Below are 22,298 nucleotides of genomic sequence, written 5' to 3'. Positions count from 1 at the left end.
CAAAAAGAAATTTTTAAAAAATTGCCAGACACTTGTCTTTGATAAAGGATGTAGAAGACTGGGAAATTTTTCAACATGCAGAATGAAGTGGTAGATTGGGACTGACAGGTGAAAGAGTTGGAATGGTTGCTTTTGTAATGACATGAAAAGTTAGGAAATTCCTGAGATAAGCCCTGCTCCATCAGTCCATTCTCAGTCATCCTCACATATATTTTTCATTTGATAATAGAACATGGTCACTATAGCATCTACTTACTTATCTGAAGTGCCTGAAAAAAGAGTTTCTTCCAAAAATGTTTCTATATGAATTCATGAGAATTGGGAAGGAAGTCCTGAATACAGGGGACCAAAACATGATATCTACCAACATGTATCAAAACCTTCTCTAAATAAAGAATATTTTCTGTTGCTTCTCAGTTTTGCCACAAATTGATTGTATCAGAGTCTTTTTAACTAAATATTAACTTTTCTGCTAATGTTTTAATTATCTTTCTAAACATTCTCAGGTTGATTTTAGAGTTATACCACCAGCCCTCCCAGGCAGAGATGAACCATACACCAGGTAGTTTACAGTCTGTGAAGAGAAAGCAGAACACATTCATTTCACCCCCAGTTATGTGCTTGGAAAAAATCAAAATGAGCATGGACCATCAGGTAGGAAATACGGTTAAAACATCTCGTTTTAACAAGCATCTCTGTTCACAGTTTAAGGGTATATACTTTTCAAAACATGTTGTACATGATAAATTGATAAACATTTTTGTCACTTTAAAAAATAGACTAATTAAGCAAAAGAGTTGGCTCTTCAAGACCAAGTGATACCCACAAAGATTTGAATACCTTCTTTAAAGTTCTCCTCCAGGAAGTCCCTATCTTTTACTTTGTTTTTTCTCAGGATTCCATCCTGCACATGTCAGTTTGCACTTTTGTTGAATCTGTTTACTGTCCAGAGCTTCACTCTCTATCCTGTGTGAAAAACTATTTCAAGATTCCAGAATAGGAAAATATCCTTGAGAGCATTTTTATAATGATTTAGTGGTCCTTATATATAAAGCTCTCACTCTCTGTGTTCAAATGCTCTAATGTTCATGACCCATAAACATTATATTTTGGATCATCATGAAGATGGATGAACTGAGGGTAGCACACACACATACACACACACACACACACACACACACACATACTCACAATAGTCTTCTGTATCCATAGCACCCTTTAATACTAAAGACTAGCATGAGTATTTACCTAGAAAACTGAAAAAAAAAATGGATCATTCCCTCAACTACAAATCTATTCTCTTGACTTAAGTCTCCTATCGTAGCCTGTTTTCCTTTCAGACTCTTTATTTCCACACTTTCTAACAATTCCTGCATCCCAATGAACTTTCAGAAAGATCCCAAGTCTAAGGTGTTATGCCATATATTGTTTTCAGATCAGAAATTGAAAATGATCTTTAAAAGAAAAAGAATAGAATTATTCTATTCTACAGTCATTAATATTTAAAATATATTTAAACAGCTAAAAAGTAAGAGATCAGCCCTGGGCAATGGTGTCTAGATGAACAACACTATAATGATTGATAGCACTGTGGGAAAGGACACATTCTTTCTTATCACATGGGACAAACGGACCCCCAATATTTCTCCATGGAATCCCAACAGAACACTAAGAGAAACTTTAACACAGGATACTGTTTCCAAAATGGCCTAAGTATTCCAAGAAAGGAATGAGTAAGAAATCAACTTATAAACTTTTAAAAAATTTTGTCAGAACATAAAAATAAATGGTTTAATGTCATACGTGTAATATTTAAATGTCTGTGTTGCAATAATTGTATCATATCCAAAATTATTATTCATGTGTGATCCTAAGAATTTTGGGGGAGGGTAAAAAACAGAACTTAAGTAGGAGTACTAAGAAAAAAAAAAGAGTAAAATGCAAGTTACCCAAAAAGAGTTTTGAAGAATAAATGTGGAGAGAATCTTTTGAACATGGTATACACTTTGCTAAAATTTCCTTCCTAATTAACCCCAATTAGCACCATGAAATGCTATTCTGAAGCCAAAGAGTAAAGGCCTAAACATATGCACCTTTCAAAACACACATTTCCAACCAGTAATTTCACCAAGCATAGACACTATGCATGAAATTAGTCAAGGTTATGTAACTAAATTGCCTTAGTTCTCATTATGGGATATTATGAAATCCCTCAAAAGTCTGTTTGGTCTCTCTTACTAGATTTTTTTAAATTGCATAATGGAAACATAGAAAATAGCTTTGGGACAGAAAATATTAGGTAGGCATTTGGACTTACAGTTTTCAGGTCAAAGCAAACCCAAAAATGTTAACTATGATAGTAACTTCTCAGGCAACAAATTCTTCTGTGCCTCCAATTACAATGAATGCTAAAATGAACAAAGACACAGTTTCCCCAGCCAAATGATCACCATTATCAAAAAAGTCTGACCAGAGAGGGTGAAGCCCAAGCAGTCAGATGGGATTAACCCAGGCCCCTGGAAGGAAAAGGGGAGAAGCAAGAGAAACTCCCAACAACTGGAACAAAGACAGAGTCTTGAGAGCCAAGGCCAATCAGAGATGCCACAAAGAGAAGGCTCATGACTGGGGCCTCAAATACAAGGTCTTAGTGGCAGGAAACAAGGAACTATGCTGGCCATCTCTGTTTCTCCTCTCTGTATGGGTTGTAGTGTGGAAAGACCTTTTTCCAGAGTCTGGATTGTTCTCTGAACTGAACCTTCAGGTAAGAGGTCACTGAGCAAGAAAGTAAGCAATTATACACAGATTTCTATCAGTGTATAATTATACACTGATAGAATTATAACAGATTTCTATCAGTACCTTTCACGATGTAATTTACTCAATCATTTTATAATACTGTCTAAAACTAGAGTTGGCAAATTATTCTTAAGTGCACCTCAATATCTTCTTTAGGCCTAACAATATTTCCACAGTTGTCCTTTGCTTTATTCCCCTTTCCACAAAACCATCTATACCATATTAACTTATCTCTATCTTACTTCATTCCTTAGCATTTTACCAGATGAATATTTAGCTAATTGGGAAATAACTGATTTCAAATGCCTGTACCTAAGAAGGTATTTGTGATTAACAATGGCTTAGAGTAGGCATTCTCAAACTTCAATGTTCAAGGGAATCATCAGGAGTTTGCTCTCCTGATACTGAGGCATTTCCCAAGGTAATATGAGAGATTTACATGTCTGAATATCTCTAGATTTTTAGAGAAACAGGTACTACTTGTCCAAGAACCTCATTTTAATTCTCTCTGAGTTAAATGTTAAACCTCCTTGAAAATGTGTTTTGCAATTTCAAAGGTTACTCCAAAACCAGTGTTATCAAAAAGCTCTTTATAAACATAATCACTTCCCTTTGACCGTTTGAATGTGTAAGTTGGGGGTGAACTTGAAAGAGTTGAAGTATGATTTTGATGAATAAAGAGAAGTTATCTGGAGTTCCAAGAATTTAGCAATCCAAGAAGGAAAAAGAAGAGAATAAAGGAAAGAGGGTAATGGACACCAAAAAAAAAAGGGCCAACAAGCCATCCTTAATGGTGGGGTATACCAAGAACGTAAAGAAGTATGTGATTTCACATTGTTCCCCATGTTAGTGTATTGGAGCTTTAAACTGGCAAGAACAAAGCACAGGAATTTTCTTTCAGAGTCAGGAACTAATTTGGAAATAGACATAGGAGTCAGGTAGATGATCAAAACATTAGTTGTATGTATAATTCAGTTCAAGTAACAAGTGTGGTTTGATCTAAAGCCACAGTTGGGATTTCTAATACTTTTTCTCACATCTGGATATCATATCACCCCAAAGGCATTTTCTGAAAGGCGAATGCTCATCTCACTAGGTACAAAGGGAATCATAGCTCACGTTAATCAGAATCTGGTGGTAGGTAGAGAAACTGGTTTGCAGATCTGCCTCTCCAAGGCAGGACAGGACCCTGACCATGTATGCTCAGCCCAAGGAATCTAGAGCAGAATGCATACACTGAGGATGGGCAGTTCAAAGAGAAAGAAGAAGAAACTAAGCTTCCTAGATAAATTCCAGCCCATATATATCACAGATTCTGTGTTAATTGTGAATAACTTATAATAACTGGAATCCAGTATCACCTTCAGAAAATGTGTAAGGGTGAATAACTAGGCTTTGCAAAAAAGAAGTTCTTCCTATTTTTTTTAAAGTAACAGTCTTATAAAATGATTCCTTTAGGGAAAAAAATGAAATCTAGACCACATACTTACCTCAATAATAATATAAATCTTCCTGTTATAATGAAAGGAAGTGGCTATTACTCTTCTAACACGTGACTGATCCACAATTTTAAAGTACCATGACAAAAGATCTCTCTGTTACCATGTTAGTCAGTTCTGACTCTACCTGGAGAATTCATAGTTGTTCATCTGAAACCGCAGAGAACCTGGAATAAAATGGTAAAAAGAAAAAAAACAAAAACCAGAAAAGTAGCGCCCCATTTTATGTAATTGGCATTTTCATTCTCTCTCTGAGGAATATATAAGGAAATTCCCTCATGATAAATTTAACATGGGAAAGTACAAATATGTTTATTTTATGACTCTTAAAAAATTATCAAGTCAATAAAATGTCTGTTAGAACTACAAAGAGAATAGAAAAAAGAATTACTAATGCAATAAAGATAAGTTCTCCTAAGATCTTAAATGTTCACCCAAAATGTCAATACTATATCACAGAACCAAAATCAGTTTTCCTTTCTTTTAAAATCAACACACATTAATTATCCATGTTAATGGAATTCACTGTGATATTTCCATAAACACACAGATTGCATTGATCATTTCAAAATCAATTATTAATTTAACTTTATATGATTTCCATTTTGAGTTATAACCTGATAACTAAGTCTAATAAAAACCATATTTACAAGTTGAATAGAGTATGCATAATAAAGGTTTTATATAGAAATAATGCCTAGTAATTATATTTGAAAAAAATGAAACACAAATTTTGTATTATTGCATTTATAAACTTAAAGATACTATTAAAGGTGAAATAAAAATTGGTACAATCTAAAATTTGTGTATGATACTCAAGGACACTGGAAGGATTTTAGCAAAATAGCCTCAGTATTAAATGCACCAAATACCCACAAATATGGTGTAGAATTAGAGAGGAAATCGAAACTGAAATTCACCTTAAAAACTATGTGGAAACAAATGTTAAGTATGTACGTTGAATAAAAGAGACTGTTGACACCGGAATACACTATATTAAAACTTGTGGGATGTGGCCAAAATAGTACTCAAAGGACTTGTTTTTACCTTATTTCTAAACAACAATAAAACAAACCAAAAAAATTAGCTAAGAAATTAACTTGGGAAAGCAGATAGAGAATTATATTAGAAATCAAAAAGTAATAAAAGTGATGACTAATAATAAAAGAAAAAATCAATGAAACACGAGTGATACCAATAACAATCAAAAGCTTCAAAAATAATTTTAAATGTACCAAATACCCCCAAATATGGTGTAGAATTTCTAGAACTAGTAAAGGCATGGGGAAAGATTTCCTTACATTTTATAATCCCCTGAACTGGAAACCTGAGAAATATTCATCAATAATGGAATTCTGAAAGTATAGTTAATCTATATTACAAAATTGTAATCAACATTTAAATAGAAGTAGATGATTGCATTTGTCACCATGGACTACATCATGCATGTAAGTGCCAACCTCAGGCATAGTCCTGTACTCACTGTACAATTTCCCTAATGTTCTCTTTAAATCAATTCATTTTAAAAGAAAAAAAAACAAATTTGATGTCATTCTATCAGTACTATCTGTGGAAGCACAAGTTTGATATGTTGGATATATTTTTCTGTCACACAAAAATGAATCCACAACAAATGATGTTCTCAAAGTTCTTCCCTGACCCAGTCACTCTCCACTGTTGCATACAATCCTGTTTGCCTAAGATGGATTTGGTTTAGACCCATTAAGCATAGTCCTTTCTCACCTTGAGGAGCTGGTCTCTGAATGCCTTCCTGAGGTAGGTCTAATGGAGACAGTGAGCTTGTAGTTCAACCAGCTACTTGGGAGTATGTGAGAAGTGAATTAGTTATAAAAAGGATGCCTCTGAGGGTACTGGAGCAGCTCCCCACTTCCCTCTCTAACAAGAGAATAGAAACTCAGTCAGGGAGATGGAAAGTAAGTCAAGAATATACACTTGTCTCCAATTTCAAGTTTCCCATCATATGGGAACAAATGGAAGGGACTGTTAAAAATATCCAGCAGGCTGAATATGTTCAGAGCCACTGTTTGGAGGAGGTTTTTCCCAACAACTTTGGCAAAGAGGAAGTCTCTCACTTCCAACCTTATTACAGAGACCTTCCCAAATTTATTGAGGGGGTAATAGCACCTCCTCAAATGAACTAGATAATCCACCAAACACTGGAGAGGATTCAAGCCCCCAATCCAACATTGTATCCTTGTATCTGAACTATTGAAGGTAGTCTATTTTTAGTCCTTTTTTGGGTACTGATATGTACTGGCTCCTTCTACTTTAGGACAAGACTTCTGGATTTTTCATTATAACGGCTAACCTGACCTCTTTTCTCCCTTAAAAAAAAAAAACTTACTGTATTATTTGCCTTATAAAACCACATTGCCTCATTATGGGCCTGTTCATAAAGTTGGTGTTTTCGGATTGACAGGTACAAGAGGGAAATGTCTGAGATGAGCTCTGTTCCATCAGTCCATTCTCACTCAGCCGTACTCACATATATTTTTTTCATTTGATAACCAGATTTGTCACTACAGCACCTACTTATGTATTTGAAGCCAAAGAAAAAAATATTTTTTTTTCAAAAATGTATCTATATTAATTCCTGAGAATTGGAAGGAAAATCTTCAGTATAGAAGGCTGAAACATGAAATCTACAAACATGTAATTGTCCAAAGTCCTCTCTTAAATGCTTTCTGCTGCTTTCTAATTTTAAACTCAATTCACTGTTCCATAGTTTTCCAGATTAAATATTATAATTTCTATTTATGATGTTTTTACAATCTTTTTTAAAATTTATTTATATTGTATACAAATGGGATACATATTATTTCTCTGTTTGTACATGAAGTAAAGGCATACCATTTGTGTAATCATACATTTACCTAGGGTAATAGTGTTTGATTTATTCAGTTATTTTTTTCTTCCCCCCGACCCCACCCAGCCCTCTATTCCCTCTATACAGTCCCTCCTTCCTCCATTCTTGCCCCCTCCTACCCCCACTATGTGTCATCATCCGCTTATCAGTGAGATATTCGTCCTTTGGTTTTTTGAGATTGGCTAATCTCACTTGGCATGATATTCCCCAATTTCATCCATTTGCCTGCAAATGCCATAATTTTATTATTCTTTATGGCTGAGTAATATTCCATTATATATATATATATATATATATATATATATATATATATATATATATAAGTTTCTTTCCAAATTTTCTAAGGAATCTCCACACTGCTTTCCAGAGTGGCTGCACTAATTTGCAGCAATGTGTGAGTGTACCTTTTTCCCCACATCCTCGCCAACACCTATTGTTGTTTGTATTCTTGATAATCACCATTCTAATTGGGGTGAGATGGAATCTTAGGTTAGTTTTGATTTGCATTTCTCTTATTACTAGAGGTGTGGAACATTTTTTCATATATCTGTTGATTGCTTATAGATCTTCTTCTGTGAAGTGTCTGTTCATATCCTTAGCCCATTCATTGATTGGATTATTTGTATTCTTCGTGTAGAGTTTTTTGAGTCCTTTATATATTCTGGAAATTAGTACTCTATCTGAAGTATGAGTGGCAAAGATTTTCTCCCACTCTGTAGGCTCTCTCTCCACTTTACGGATAGTTTCCTTTGCTGAGAGAAGGCTTTTTAGTTTGAATCTATCCCAGTTATTGATTCTTGCGTTTATTTCTTGTGCTATGGGAGTCCTGTTAAGGAACTCTGATCCTAAGCCGACTTGTTGAAGATTTGAACCTGCTTTTTCTTTTATCAGATGCAGCATCTCTAGTCTGATTCCAAGGTCCTTGATCCATTTTGAGTTGACTTTTGTGCAGGGTGAGATATAAGGGTTTAGTTTCATTCTGTTGCATATGGATTTCCAGATTTCCCAGCACCATTTGTTGAAGAGGCTATCTTTTCTCTATTGCATATTTTCGGCCCCTTTGTCTAGTATGAGAAAATTGTATTTATTTGAGTTTGTGTCCATGTCCTCTATTCTGTACCATTGATCTACCTATCTATTTTGGTACCAATACCATGCCATTTTTGTTACTGTTGCTTTGTAGTATAGTCGAAGTTCTGGTATTGCAATGCCCCCTGCTTCAAGCTTCCTACTAAGGACTGCTTTAGCTATTCTGGGTTTCTTATTCTTCCAAATGAATTCATGATTGCTTTCTCTATTTCTGTAAGGTCATTGGGATTTTAATTGGAATTGCATTGAATCTGTATAGCACTTTGGGTAGTATGGCCACTTTGAAAATATTAATTCTGCCTATCCAAGAACATGGGAGATCTTTCCATCTTCTAAGGTTTCTTTAATTTCTTTCTTTAGTGTTCTGTAGTTCTCATTGTAGAGGTCTTTCACCTCTTTTGTGAGATTGATTCCCAAGTATTGAATTTTTTTCGAGGTTATTGTGAATAGGGTAGTTTTCCTAATTTCTCTTTCTGAAGATTCATCACTTATGTATAAAAATGCATTGGATTTAGGAGCATTGATCTTGTAACCTGTACTTTGCTGAATTCACTTATGAGTTGTAAAAGTTTTCTGGTGGAATTTCCTGGTTCCTCTAAATATATAATCATGTCATCAGCAAATAGGGATAGTTTGAGTTCTTCTTTTCCTATTCGTATCCCTTTAATTTCCTTGGTCTCTCTAATTGATCTGGCTAGAGTTTCAAAGACAATGTTGAATAGAAGTGGTAAAGAGGGCATCCCTGCCTTGTTCCAGTTTTTAGGGGGAATGCTTTCAGTTTTTCTCCATTTAGAATGATATTGGCCATGGGTTTAGCATAGATGGCCTTTACAATGTTAAGGAATGTTCCCACTATCCCTATTTTTTCTAATGTTTTGAGCATGAAGGGATGCTGTATTTTATCAAATGCTTTTTCTGCATCTATTGAAATAATCATGTGATTCTTAACTTTAAGTCTGTTGATATGGTGAATGACATTTATTGATTTCCGCATGTTGAACCAACCTTGCATCCCTGGGATAAAACCCACTTGATTGTGGTGCACTATTTTTTAATATGTTTGTGTATGTGATTTGCTAAAATTTGGTTGAGAATTTTTGCATCGATGTTCATTAAGGATATTGGTCTTAAATTTTCTTTTCTCGATGTGTCTCTGTCTGATTTAGGTATCCGGGTGATATTGGCTTCATAGAATGAGTTTGGGAGGGTTCCCTCCTCTTCTATTTCATGGAATACTTTGAGAAGTATTGGAATGAACTGTTCTTTAAAGGGTTTATAGAACTCAGCTGAGAACCCATCTGGTCCTGGACTTTTCTTTGTTAGGCTTTTGATGACTTCTTCTATTTCATTACTTGAAATTGATCTATTTAAATTGCATATGCCCTCCTGGTTCAGTTTAGGTAATTCATATGACTCTAGAAACCTGTTCATGTCTTCAAGATTTTCTATTTTGTTGGAGTATAGATTTCCAAAATAGCTTCTAATTATGTTTTGTATTTCACTCGTGTCTGTAGTGATATTTCCTTGTTCATTCCAAATTTTAGTAATTTGAGTTTTCTCTCTCTTTCTCTTTGATAGTGTGGCTAAGGGTTTATCAATTTTGTTTATTTTTTCAAAGAACAAACTATTTATTTTGTTAATTTTTCCGATTGTTTCTTTTGTTTCAATTTACTTGATTTCAGCTCTGATTTTACCTATTTCCTGTCTTCTACTACTTTTGGTGTTGGTCTGTTCTTCTTTTTCTAGGGCTTTGAGCTGTAGTGTTAAGTTGTTTATTTGTTGATTTTTTCTTCTTTTATTGAATGCACTCCATGAAATAAATTTTCCTCTAAGCACTGCTTTCATAGTATTCCAGAGATTTTGATATGATGTATCTTTGTTCTCATTAACCTCTAAGAATTTTTTTATTTCCCTCCTGATGTCTTCTGTTGTCCATTCATCATACAATAGTGTTTTATTTGATCTTCAGGTGTTGGAGTAGTTTCTGTTTTTTATTCTGTCACTTATTTCTAATTTCAATCCATTATGATCTGATAGAGTACAAGGTAGTATCTCTATTTTCTTGTACTTGCTAACAGTAGCTTTGTGGCATGAAATATGGTCTATTTTGGAGAAGGATCCATGTGCTGCTGAGAAGAAAGTGAATTCGCTCTTTGTTGGATGGTATATTCTATAAATGTCTGTTAAGTCTAAATTGTTGATTGTGTTATTGAGATCTATGGTTTCTTTATTCAATTTTTGTTTGGAGGATCTGTTCAGTGGTGAGAGAGGTGTGTTAAAATCACCTAGTATTATTGTGTTGTGGTCTATTTGATTCTTGGAATTGAGAAGGATTTGTTTGACGTACATGGATGAGACACAGTTTGGGGCATAGATATTTATGATTGTTATGTCTTGCTGATTTATGCTTCCCTTGAGCAGTATGAAATGTCCTTCTTTATCCCTTCTGACTAGTTTTGGCTTGAAGTCCACATTATCTGAAATGAGGATAGACACTCCAGCTTTTTTGCTGTGTCCATGTGCATGGTATGTTTTTTCCCATCCTTTCACCTTTAGTCTATGGGTATCTCTTTCTATGAGATGAGTTTCTTGCAGGCAGCATATTGTTGGATCTTTCTTTTTAATCCAATCTGCCAGTCTAAGTCTTTTGATTGATGAGTTCAGGCCATTCATATTCAGGGTTATTATTGTGATGTGATTTATATTCCCAGTCATTTGACTCATTTTTGTTTTTTGACATGATTTGGTTTCTCCTTTATTTGGCTATTCCTTTAGGCTAGTTCCTCCCTTTGCTGATTTGCATCGTTGTTTTTCATCTCTTCCTCATGGAATATTTTGCTGAGAATGTTCTGTAATGCCAGCTTTCTTTTTGTAAATTCTTTTAGCTTTTGTTTATCATGGAAGGATTTTATTTTGTCGTCAAATTTGAAAGTAAGTTTTGCTGGGTATAAGAATCTTGGTTGGCATCCATTTTCTTTCAGGTCTTGGTAAATGTTGTTCCAGGCCCTTCTAGCTTTTAGGGTCCGGATTGAAAAATCTGATGATATTCTTATTGGTCTCCCCCTGAATATAATTTTATTCTTTTCTCTCGTAGCCTTTAAAATTCTGTCTTTATTTTGTATGTTAGGTATTTTTATTATAATGTGCCTTGGTGTGGGTCTGTTGTAATTTTGTATATTTGGAGTCCTATAAGCCTCTTGTACTTGATTTTCCATTTCATTCTCCAGATTTGGGAAATTTTCTGATATTATTTCATTGAATAGATTATTCATTCCTTTCATTTGTTTCTGTAAGTCTTCCTCAATCCCAATAATTCTTCATTTTGGCCTTTTCATGATATCCCATAATTCTTGTAGATTCTCTTCATGATTTGTTACCATCTTCTGTGTTTGGTCAACTTTGTTTTCAAGATTAAATATTTTTTCTTCAATGTCTGAGGTTCTGTCTTCCAGGTGTTCTATCCTATTGGTTGTGCTTTCTATGGAGTTTTTAGTTTGGATTATTGTTTCCTTCATTTCAAGGATTTCTATTTTTTTTTTTTTCAGTAACTGTAACTCTTTATTGAAATGATCTTTCGCTTCCTATATTTGCTCTTTTAACTGTTGATTGGTGTGATCATTCAATGCTTGCATTTACTCTTTCATTTCATCATTTGGTTCCCTGATCATTTTATGTATGTACATTCTGAACTCCCTTTCTGACATTTCTTCTGCCATGCTGTCATTGGATTTTATTGATGTAGCATCTAGGTTTGTTTGGCACATTTTCTTCCCTTATTTTCTCATATTGGTCAGGTATCAGTGGAACGCTGAGATATTGCATATTTCCTCTATTGACTTATAGTGTCCCTGTAGATTTCCAATGTATCTCCTCATAGCCTTCAGTAGCCTGAAGTCTTGGAGGAACTTGATAATCCAGTGCTCCACAAGAAAGCTGCACCTCTAGGGCTGGTGGCCTTCAGATGGGGTATATTCCCTGCTGGTGGGCAGAGGTGCCTCCACTTGTTGACCAATGGTCAGCCAAAGGGAACTAAACTGTGGGCTGAGGCATGGCTGGTCTGGGCCTGTGTCTCTGGTTCTACTCCCCTGGTAGGAAAGCCTTGCCCAGCAGGGAAGACTCACCCGGTGGGGCTGTCTCGCTGGTCAGCTCCCCTCCTAGAAGTTCCCCTTGATCCAGAACTACCGCCTGGGCTGGGCAGCCCTCCTCTGCAATGTTCCCAGGGGCCTGGACCTGCCTCCTGGGTCAGGGAGCCTCGCCCTTTGCCAAAGCATCTCGCTGGGCAGCCCTCCTCTACAATGCTCCCGGTTGTTCGAGTTCACCACTCCAGTGGATGGGGGATCTCGTTGGGCAACTCTATTTCACAAAGTTCCCTGCATTCTGGGACCATCGCCCTGTTCGGGGCACCTCCCCAGTGGGAGAGACTTACCTGGCAGCTCTGAGTTTGTTCCAAGTCTCTCAATATCTCCTGTTCTTGAATCTTGAGTCCTGGAGTGACATGAAATGGAGTCACCCTCTAGTCTGCCATCTTGAAAACCCCCTTACAATCTTTTTAAACATTCTCAGGCTGATGTTAGAGTTGCAGCACCAGCCCTTCCAGGCAGAGATGAACCATATGCCAGGAAGTTCACAGACTGTGGGGGAAAAGGAGAATACATTCATTTCACCCTAACTTCATACTGGGGAGGAAACAAAATGAGTATGGACCACCAGGTAGGAAATGTGGATGAAACATCTCCTTTTAAACAAACATCTCTGTTCCCAGGTTTAGTAAACAGGCCTTGGAGCAGAAGTCTCAAGGCTCAAATCCTGACTCCTCTGTTTATTAGCTATGTGTGAAATTAAACAAGTGAGACACCCTTCTCTGCTTATTCCTGGTAAAATGGTGAAGAGTGCAGTCTCTATCTTGTAGAAATTTTATGAATATTAAAATAGAGATGCCATGCAAATGTACATTATACAGTGCCAAGAACATCTTTAGAAATTTGAACAGAGAGCAGAATTAATAAATATTTTCTAAGGCATAATTTTTAGATTCCAATTTTCTCTTTCTCCACATGTGGTTATTAATCAATCATATGGAAGTTCCATGGACATCAGATGCATAGGAAGCTGGAGACAGTCATCATGCCACTTACTGATCAAGAGGAAAATTCATAAGCTCTTAGTTGTTAATATTATATTTAAACTATTTGCTTGTATCAGATGAAATTGTCTATAGTTGATCATTTGGATCCATTGAAATGGAAATTTCATCTAGTTCAATCTAAATGTTAAGATCATTTGTTCAGATGAATGAAAGAAATTATTTTACAGACAAAAATGCAAATCACTGTTAAAAGAGAGTCCAATTCATATGTCACTATTCAATGAAAACTTTCAGGCAACCCCATACTCCAGAATTGTCTCTCCTTCTCCTATTGCCTGTTCAGTGAATGTTCATTAATCTCTGTCCCTGCCAACACTGCCAGCCCTAGTCATCAATATTGGATCAGGTCCCCTCTCGTACCCTGAAAGCTCCATCATTCCCTCCATCCTGATCTTACCTCTCTCACATGTTGTCCTGACCAGAATTGCCCTCCTTAGTCCCTCTAATCCTTTGCACCCTCATAGCTGTACCCTCTTTCCTGTCACGTCCAGCAAACTCAGTCACTTCAATCATAAGTACTAATAGTTTGATTCCCCCACTACTCTTATCCTTGCTTTGATTCAACTTACTAAATCTCCTGTATTAAATCTCTTGAGTGATTCAGTCTCTTTTTGCTTCTATGTTTCTCAGATTGTTCAAGAAAATTACAAAACCAATTGGCATCATTACAAGTACACATTTTCCAAACTCAGCAATGCCCTCAAAGCTACGCAAAAAACTTTTACTTGACTTTTCTCAGCTCCCTTCCTCATTTCCTATAGCAGCTCTTTTAAAGATTTTTTTCCATTTTTCTCAAGATCACTAGCCACTCTTCTCACTCCCACAAATCAACAGATGCCTTTATGAAACAAACTGAAGCCCCTCCCTTTTCCTTCCTGTATTATAACTCATGACCCCCAGCATTTCTCCTCTTAGAAATTGCTGCATATATACTATATATGTTTCTCTAAACAAAATTCACATTCTTTAAAACTATGCCCTAAAAATAAACAGGCTTTGAGAAAAAAATAGGCTTATAAAACAATTCCTAGAAACTTTTGCAATTTTGTAAAAATAACAACTACAAAAACAATAATAGGTACCTAGAGAGATGACTTGAGCCACCTATGCAATCACTCAGTAATGTTGCCACAGCAGTTAGCAAGCACACAAACGCATACACACACACACACACACACACACACACACACAGAAATGCTATTTAAAGAGTGAAAATGGTCAGGCAGCTATTCAGAATATTGAAGTAGGAGGATTGCTTGAGCCCAGGAGTTCAAGGTCAGTCTAAGCAACACAATGAAATCTGTTGGAAAAAAAAAAAAAAAAAAAAGAAGCAGAGAAAGAGAGAGGGAGAAGGAAAAGTGGTGACAAGGTAGAGGAATCTGCCCTCAGTTGAAAATGAAATAAGCCTAAGCTAAGAATATACCTTGGTAAAAAAAAAAAGTCACAGGTGCAGGAAGTTTTAAAATTTCTTATAATTCCTATTGTAGTAGTTTTTCCTCTGTACAAGGTTATAATTCTACTCCCAATAATCTTTGCTTAAGAAATATTTAACTGGTATTTCTAAATTTTAACCTGTAAGAATAATTTAAGGTGTGTAGATATTATGTTAACAAGCAGATTCCAATCCACTAGATCTAAGGTGAGCCTGAGAGTTTCATTTCTAATAAGTTCCCAAAAGATGTTCAGTCTGAAGATCTAAGATGACATTTTGAGTAGCAAGGACAAAATGAAAAAACATGAACTCTGTATAATGCTGATATTTCCACCTATTTTCAGATCTCATGTTAGTAAATTTATAATATAGAAGCATACTTCATAACAGAACAGACTGTATTTCAGACCTCTCTTTTTTAAATCTCCATTTCCTCAGAAATTTGTTTTAATTTGTTTTGTTCTTTGTTTGTTTGTTTGTTTTTGGGGGGTGTTGATTGTTTTGATTTTGTTTTCTTTTTTTTTTTTTTTTTTTTTTTTTTTTTTTTTTTGGTACTGGGTATTTAATCCAGGTGTTCTTTACCACAGAGCTACATCTCCAGCCCCTTTTTATTTTTATTTTTAGACAGGGTCTCACAAAGTTACTAAGAGTTTTCCTAAGTTGCTGAGGCTGGCTTTAAACTTGCAATCCTCCTGTCTCAGCTTCCCAAGTCACTGGGGTTATAGACATGGGCCACTGCACCTGGCTCCTCAGAAGTTTTTGCTTTCATTGATAATGCAGAATTCCCCTCATTTTTTTCCTTTCTGTAACTTATTTCCTTTCTGTTGATTTATGTATATCCTTCCATTTACTGAGTTCTTTTAAAAAAATTCTAATTTTCTCATCTCTAAGCAGCTCCAAGCCAAGGACTATAGCTTACTCATCTTCACATTTTCCGGTACCTAGTGCCATACTAAATATGAAACTAATAATAATGATAATAATTATTACATAATGAATGTTAATTATGCACTAAGCACTTTGAATGAATCACTTTATTTCCACATCACTACAATTACATGTGATCTATAGTAGTGTTTATCAATCTTTTTTCATCTTTACCCACCTATGGAGCCTTTTTAAGCAATTTTTCCTAATGTTCCCTCTGACACTTTACCATCCCAGACACACTATATAACACCTATTTACACTGTTAGTTTTGGACTTAGGATCCTGACACACATAATTGTAATATCTGACTTACTACTCCAAGAACCAATTTTCACCCCCTTAAAGACATTACTATTTCCTTGAGAATTCATTCTAGGATGAGAAATTGTGGCATAGAAAAGTAATTTGTTCATGAACACACAATTAAAAGTGAGCAATAAAATTTGGATAAATAAAATAATAAATGAGTAATTGGGTAGATAGATGTAAGGCTGAATAATGCAAAAAGAATGCTGCCTTTCCTGACCTGAATAACCTTAAAAAACTATGTTGCACATGTTAGTCTCTCCTAACATATAGCAACTACCAATGCCCGAAGACCAGTCTTTTGAGGCCCATGAAAATACTCAAGAAATGTTTTCTTTATCAAATGTGTAATTAAAAAATAGTGATATACTGTATTTTGTAATAAATTATAATGTCATGTGATATACTATGTAAAAAAACATAAAATGTTGGTAGTTAAATATTTAACAAAAATTTTGTCACTTGATATCCCCATACAACCTGTGTGGGCAAGGGAAAGGGTTCCGGTAGAAGGGATGGGCTGGCTACAAAATAAAAGCTAATAAAATTTATTTATTTATCAGAAATAATGACAGAAGACAGAATTATCTTTGAAGCAGTGGCATGATCAATTGAACCCTCCATAAAGGTCTGGTTCTAACAAAGGGCTTGGTTTATTTATAGTGGTACAGATAAAAAGGGGACCAGTAAGAGCTTCTTCCATGAAAAACAGGATAAGGGAGTGGAATTAAGCAAGTCATTTGGTTCTAGCAGGTCACTCCCACATCCAAGGCCTACATTTGAACTTGTGCAGTGAACCAATGCAAGAAAACCATGTGACTCAGGCGGTTTCTGAGCCCATATTTTCCCATCTAATAGCTCAACCAAGCTTGGTTCATACACAGGCCATGGGTGGTTTCCCACAACTTGAATTATAACTGCATACTTGAAATGTTTTCCCACAGGTAAAGTGTTTCTCCATGAATGGGCCCATCTCCACTGGGGAGTGTTTGATGTGTACAATGAAGATCAGCCTTACTCCTTCTCCAAGTCAAAGAAATTGAAGCAACAAGGCATGACCACTCAAATTCTTTAATGACTGGAGACTTTTAACTGGTCTTATTTTCCTTTCTTTGACTTCTTTCAAATGACATTTGTGTTTGCCCCAATATATAATAATAGATGCTTTTATTTCTTTAATATATATATATATATGCTTATAAACTATATATATAGTTTAAAGCAGCTGGTTGTCTAATTAAAGTGCATATGATTTTCAGAGCATTTGGTAGACAATTTGACATATTTTACACCTGTCCATCATAGCTGCCAGAACTCACATTGAAGTTGTACACTATGCAAATGGGAGCTCAAAGTTCTTCTTATTATAACTGTATGTTGGGAGATCAAAGTTGTTCCTATTGTATAAGACTAAATAAAAATGTTTAAGTATTGCTATATGTGGTTGAGTTAGAAACCAAAGAGATTCAAGGAGCCAAATAGGAACTTCTTAGGGATTTATAAAGGTCATTTAATAACTTCAACATAGCATCATAGGTAATAATAGACTATCTACTTGATTCTGATTTTGAAAGAGCAAAATGGTTGGGGGAATCCACTTAAAATTGGGTGCCATCCACTTCATGGATGCTATCTGTCTTCCTTGGGTTATGGACTTATCAAAATGGACACACTAAAAGGTACATGATTTCAACAAAGATCTTTTCTCTGCCCCATTGAATCAGTTTTCAGGGGTATTTTTTTTTAGAAGTATTACATTGATTACATTTGTTTATGTCATATTTTTCCTAAATATCTAGTTCCTACTGCAGAATATTCATCATGATTGTTCATATAGATCCACCAAGTTTTTAAGCAATGGAAGCATACATATTTAGGATACTCAATGACAATGAAATCCAGTCATCATCTCTGATTTGAACTGGAAGTCTATGAAAAAGATGAGATACAGTCACATCCCGTTTATTTGCTATAATCACTGCAACTTGTAGCCGATTCCATGCAATAATACATGTGTCTAAAATGCCACCATAATTCTTTATTCTATAGTCCTTCTTTATTTTTTATATTTTTTTATTATTGTAAACAAATGGGATACATGTTGTTTCTCTATTTGTACATGGAGTCAAGGCATACCATTTGTGCAATCATAAATTTACATAGGGCAATGTTGTTTGATTCATTCTGTTACTTTTCCCCTACCCCCCACCTCTCCCACCCCTCTTTTCCCTCTATACAGTCCTTCCTTCCTCCATTCTTACCACACTCCTTATCCCTAACCCTAAACCTAACCCTAACCCTAATGCAAACCCCTCCCACACCCCATTATATGTCCTCAACCTCTTATCAGCGAGATCATTCGTTCTTTAGTTTTTTGAGATTGGCTTATCTCACTTAGCATGATATTCTCCAATTTCATCCATTTGCCTGCAAATGCCATAATTTTATCATTCTTCATGGCGGACCAATATTCCATTGTATATATATGCCACAGTTTCTTTATCCATTCATCAACTGAAGGGCATCTAGGTTGGTTCCACAATCTGGTTATGGTGAATTGAGCAGCAATGAACATTGATGTGACTGTATCTATGTAGTATGCTGATTTTAAGTCCTTTGGGTATAGGCCAAGGAGTGGGATAGCTGGATCAAATGGTGGTTCCATTCCAAGCTTTCTGAAGAAACTCAATACTGCTTTCCAGAGTGGCTGCACTAATTTGCAACCCCACCAGCAGTGTATGAGTGTACCTTTTTCCCCACATCCTCGCCAACAACTATTGTTGCTTGTGTTCTTGATAATCACCATTCTAATTGGGGTGAGATGAAATCTTAGGTTAGTTTTGATTTGCATTTCTCTTATTACTAGAGATGTGGAACATTTTTTCATATATCTGTTGATCGCTTGCAGATCTTCTTCTGTGAAGTGTCTGTTCATTTCCTTAGCCCATTTGTTGATTGGATTATTTGTATTCTTGGTGTAGAGTCTTTTGAGTTCTTTATATATTCTGGAAATTAGTGCTCTATCTGAAGTATGATTGGCAAAGATTTTCTCCCACTCTGTAGGCTCTCTCTTTACTTTACTAATAGTTTCCTTTGCTGAGAGAAAGTTTTTTAGTTTCAATCTATCCCAGTTGTTGATTCTTGCTTTTATTTCTTGTGCTATGGGAGTCCTGTTAAGGAAGTCTGATCCTAAGCCAACAAGTTGAAGGTTTGAACCTACTTTTTCTTCTATAAGATGCAGGGTCTCTGGTCTGATTTCGAGGTCCTTGACCCATTTGGAGTTGAGTTTTGTGTAGGGTGAGAGATAGGGGTTTAATTTCATTCTGTTGCATATGGTTTTCCAGTTTTCCCAGCACCATTTGTTGAAGAGGCTATCTTTTCTCCATTGCATATTTTCGGACGCTACAATGAGAAAATTGTATTTATTTGGGTTTGTGTCTGTGTCCTCTATTCTGTACCATTGATCTACCTGTCTATTTTGGTACCAGTACCATGTCATTTTTGTTACTATTACTTTGTAATAGAGTTGAAGATCTGGTATTGCGATACCCCCTGCTTCGCTCTTTCTACTAAGGATTGCTTTAGCTGGGTTTTTTATTCTTCCAGATGAATTTCATAATTTCTTGCTCTATTTCTGTAAGGTACATCATTGGAATTTTAATTGGAATTGCATTGAATCTGTACAGCACTTTTGGTAGTATGGCCATTTTGACAATATTAATTCTGCCTATCCAAGAACATGGGAGATCTTTCTATCTTCTAAGGTTTTCTTTAATTTCTTTCTTTAGTGTTCTGTAGTTCTCATTGTAGAGGTCCTTCACCTCTTTTGTGAGATTGATTCCCAAGTATTTTATTTTTTTCGATGCTATTGTGAATGGGGTAGTTTTCCTAATTTCTCTTTCTGAAGATTCATCACTTATGTATAAAAATGCATTGGATTTATGAGTATTTTGATCTTGTAACCTGTACTTTGCTGAATTCACTTATGAGTTGTAAAAGTTTTCTGGTGGAATTTCCAGGTTCCTCTAAATATATAATCATGTCATCAGCGAGCAGGGATAGTTTGAGTTCTTTTCCAATTCGTATCCCTTTAATTTCTTTGGTTTGTCTAATTGCTCTGGCTAGAGTCTCAAGGACAATGTTGAATAGAAGTGGTGAAAGAGGGCATCCCTGCCTTGTTCCAGTTTTTAGGGGGAATGCTTTCAGTTTTTCACCATTTAGAATGATATTGGCCATGGGCTTAGCGTAGATGGCCTTTACAATGTTAAGGAATGTTCCCACTACCCCAATTTTTTCTACTGTTTTGAGCATGAAAGGATGCTGTATTTTATCAAATGCTTTTTCTGCATCTATTGAAATAATCATGTGATTCTTAACTTTAAGTCTGTTGATATGGTGAATGACATTTATTGATTTCCGGATGTTGAACCAACCTTGCATCCCTGGGATAAAAACCACTTGATCGTGGTGTACTATCTTTTTAATATATTTTTGCATGGAATTTGCTAAAATTTTGTTGAGAATTTTTGCATCGATGTTCATTAAGGATATTGGTCTGAAATTTTCTTTCCTCGATGTGTCTCTGTCTGGTTTAGGTATCAGGGTGATATTTGACTTCTTAGAACAAGTTTGGGAGGGTTCCCTCCTGTTCTATTTCATGGAATACTTTGAGGAGTATTGGAATGAGCTCTTCTTTTAAGGTTTTGTAGAACTCGACTGAGAACCCATCTGGTCCTGGACTTTTCTTTGTTGGTAGGTTTTTGATGACCTCCTCTATTTCATTGCTTGAAATTGATTTATTTAAGTTGTGTATGTCCTCCTCGTTCAGTTTAGGTGATTCATATGTCTCTAGAAACTTGTTGATGTCTTTGAGGTTTTCTGTTTTGTTGGAGTATAGATTTTCAAAATAGCTTCTAATTATGTTTTGTATTTCACTCATGTCTGTTGTGATATTTCCTTGTTCATTCCGAATTTTAGTAATTTGAGTTTTCTTCCTGTTTCTCTTTGTTAGTGTGGCTAAGGATTTATCAATTTTATTTTTCAAAGAACCAACTCTTTATTTTGTTAATTTTTCCGATTGTTTCTTTTGTTTCAATTTCGTTGATTTTGGCTCTGAATTTAACTATTTCCTGTCTTCTACTACTTTTGGTGTTGGTCTGCTCTTCTTTTCCTAGGGCTTTGAGCTGTAGTGTTAAGTTGTTTATTTGTTGATTTTTTCCTTCTTTTGTTGAATGCACTTCATGAAATAAATCTTCCTCTAAGTACTGCTTTCATAGTGTCCCAGAGATTTTGATATGATGTGTCTTCGTTCTTGTTTACCTCTAAGAATTTTTTAATTTCCCTCCTGTTATACATTCATCATATAATAGTGTATTATTTAATCTCCAGGTATTGGAGAAGTTTCTGTTTTTTATTCTGTCACTTATTTCTAATTTCAATCCATTATGATCTGATAGAGTACAAGGTAGTATCTCTATCTTCTTGTACTTGCTAACAGTACCTTTGTGGCATGAAATATGGTCTGTTTTAGAGAAGGATCCATGTGCTGCTGAGAAGAATGTGTATTTGTTCTTTGTTGGACGGTATATTCTATATATGTCCGTTAAGTCTAAATTGTTGATTGTGTTATTGAGATCTATGGTTTCTTTATTCAATTTTTGTTTGGAAGATCTATCCAGTGGTGAGAGAGGTGTGTTAAAATCACCTAGTATTATTGTGTTGTGGTCTATTTGATTCTTGGAATTGAGAAGGATTTGTTTGACGTACATGGATGAGACACAGTTTGGGGCATAGATATTTATGATTGTTATGTCTTGCTGATTTATGCTTCCCTTGAGCAGTATGAAATGTCCTTCTTTATCCCTTCTGACTAGTTTTGGCTTGAAGTCCACATTATCTGAAATGAGGATGGATACTCCAGCTTTTTTGCTGAGTCCATGTGCATGGTATGTTTTTTCCCATCCTTTCACCTTTAGTCTATGGGTATATCTTTCTATGAGATGAGTCTCTTGCAGGCAGCATATTGTTGGATCTTCCTTTTTAATCCAATCTGCCAGTCTATGTCTTTTGATTGATGAGTTCAGGCCATTAACATTCCAGGTTATTATTGTGATATGATTTGTATTCCCAATCATTTGACTCTTTTTGTTTTTTGACATAATTTGGTTTCTCTTTTATTTGGCTATTCCTTTAGGCTAGTTCCTCCCGTTGCTG

The 22,298-nt window shown here is 35.5% G+C and overlaps 1 pseudogene; it reads left to right on the top strand.

Moving 5' to 3' along the window:
* Positions 1–232: 232 nt before the first annotated feature.
* The window catches only part of LOC124959865 (calcium-activated chloride channel regulator 4-like), a 54,409-nt pseudogene continuing 32,343 nt past the window's right edge, over positions 233–22,298 (top strand).

Source organism: Sciurus carolinensis, chromosome 1, assembly GCF_902686445.1.
Source record: "Sciurus carolinensis chromosome 1, mSciCar1.2, whole genome shotgun sequence".
Classification (NCBI taxonomy): Eukaryota; Metazoa; Chordata; class Mammalia; order Rodentia; family Sciuridae; genus Sciurus; species Sciurus carolinensis.
Note: the sequence above shows the minus strand (reverse complement) of the source record. Positions and strands in the feature narration are given on the sequence as shown.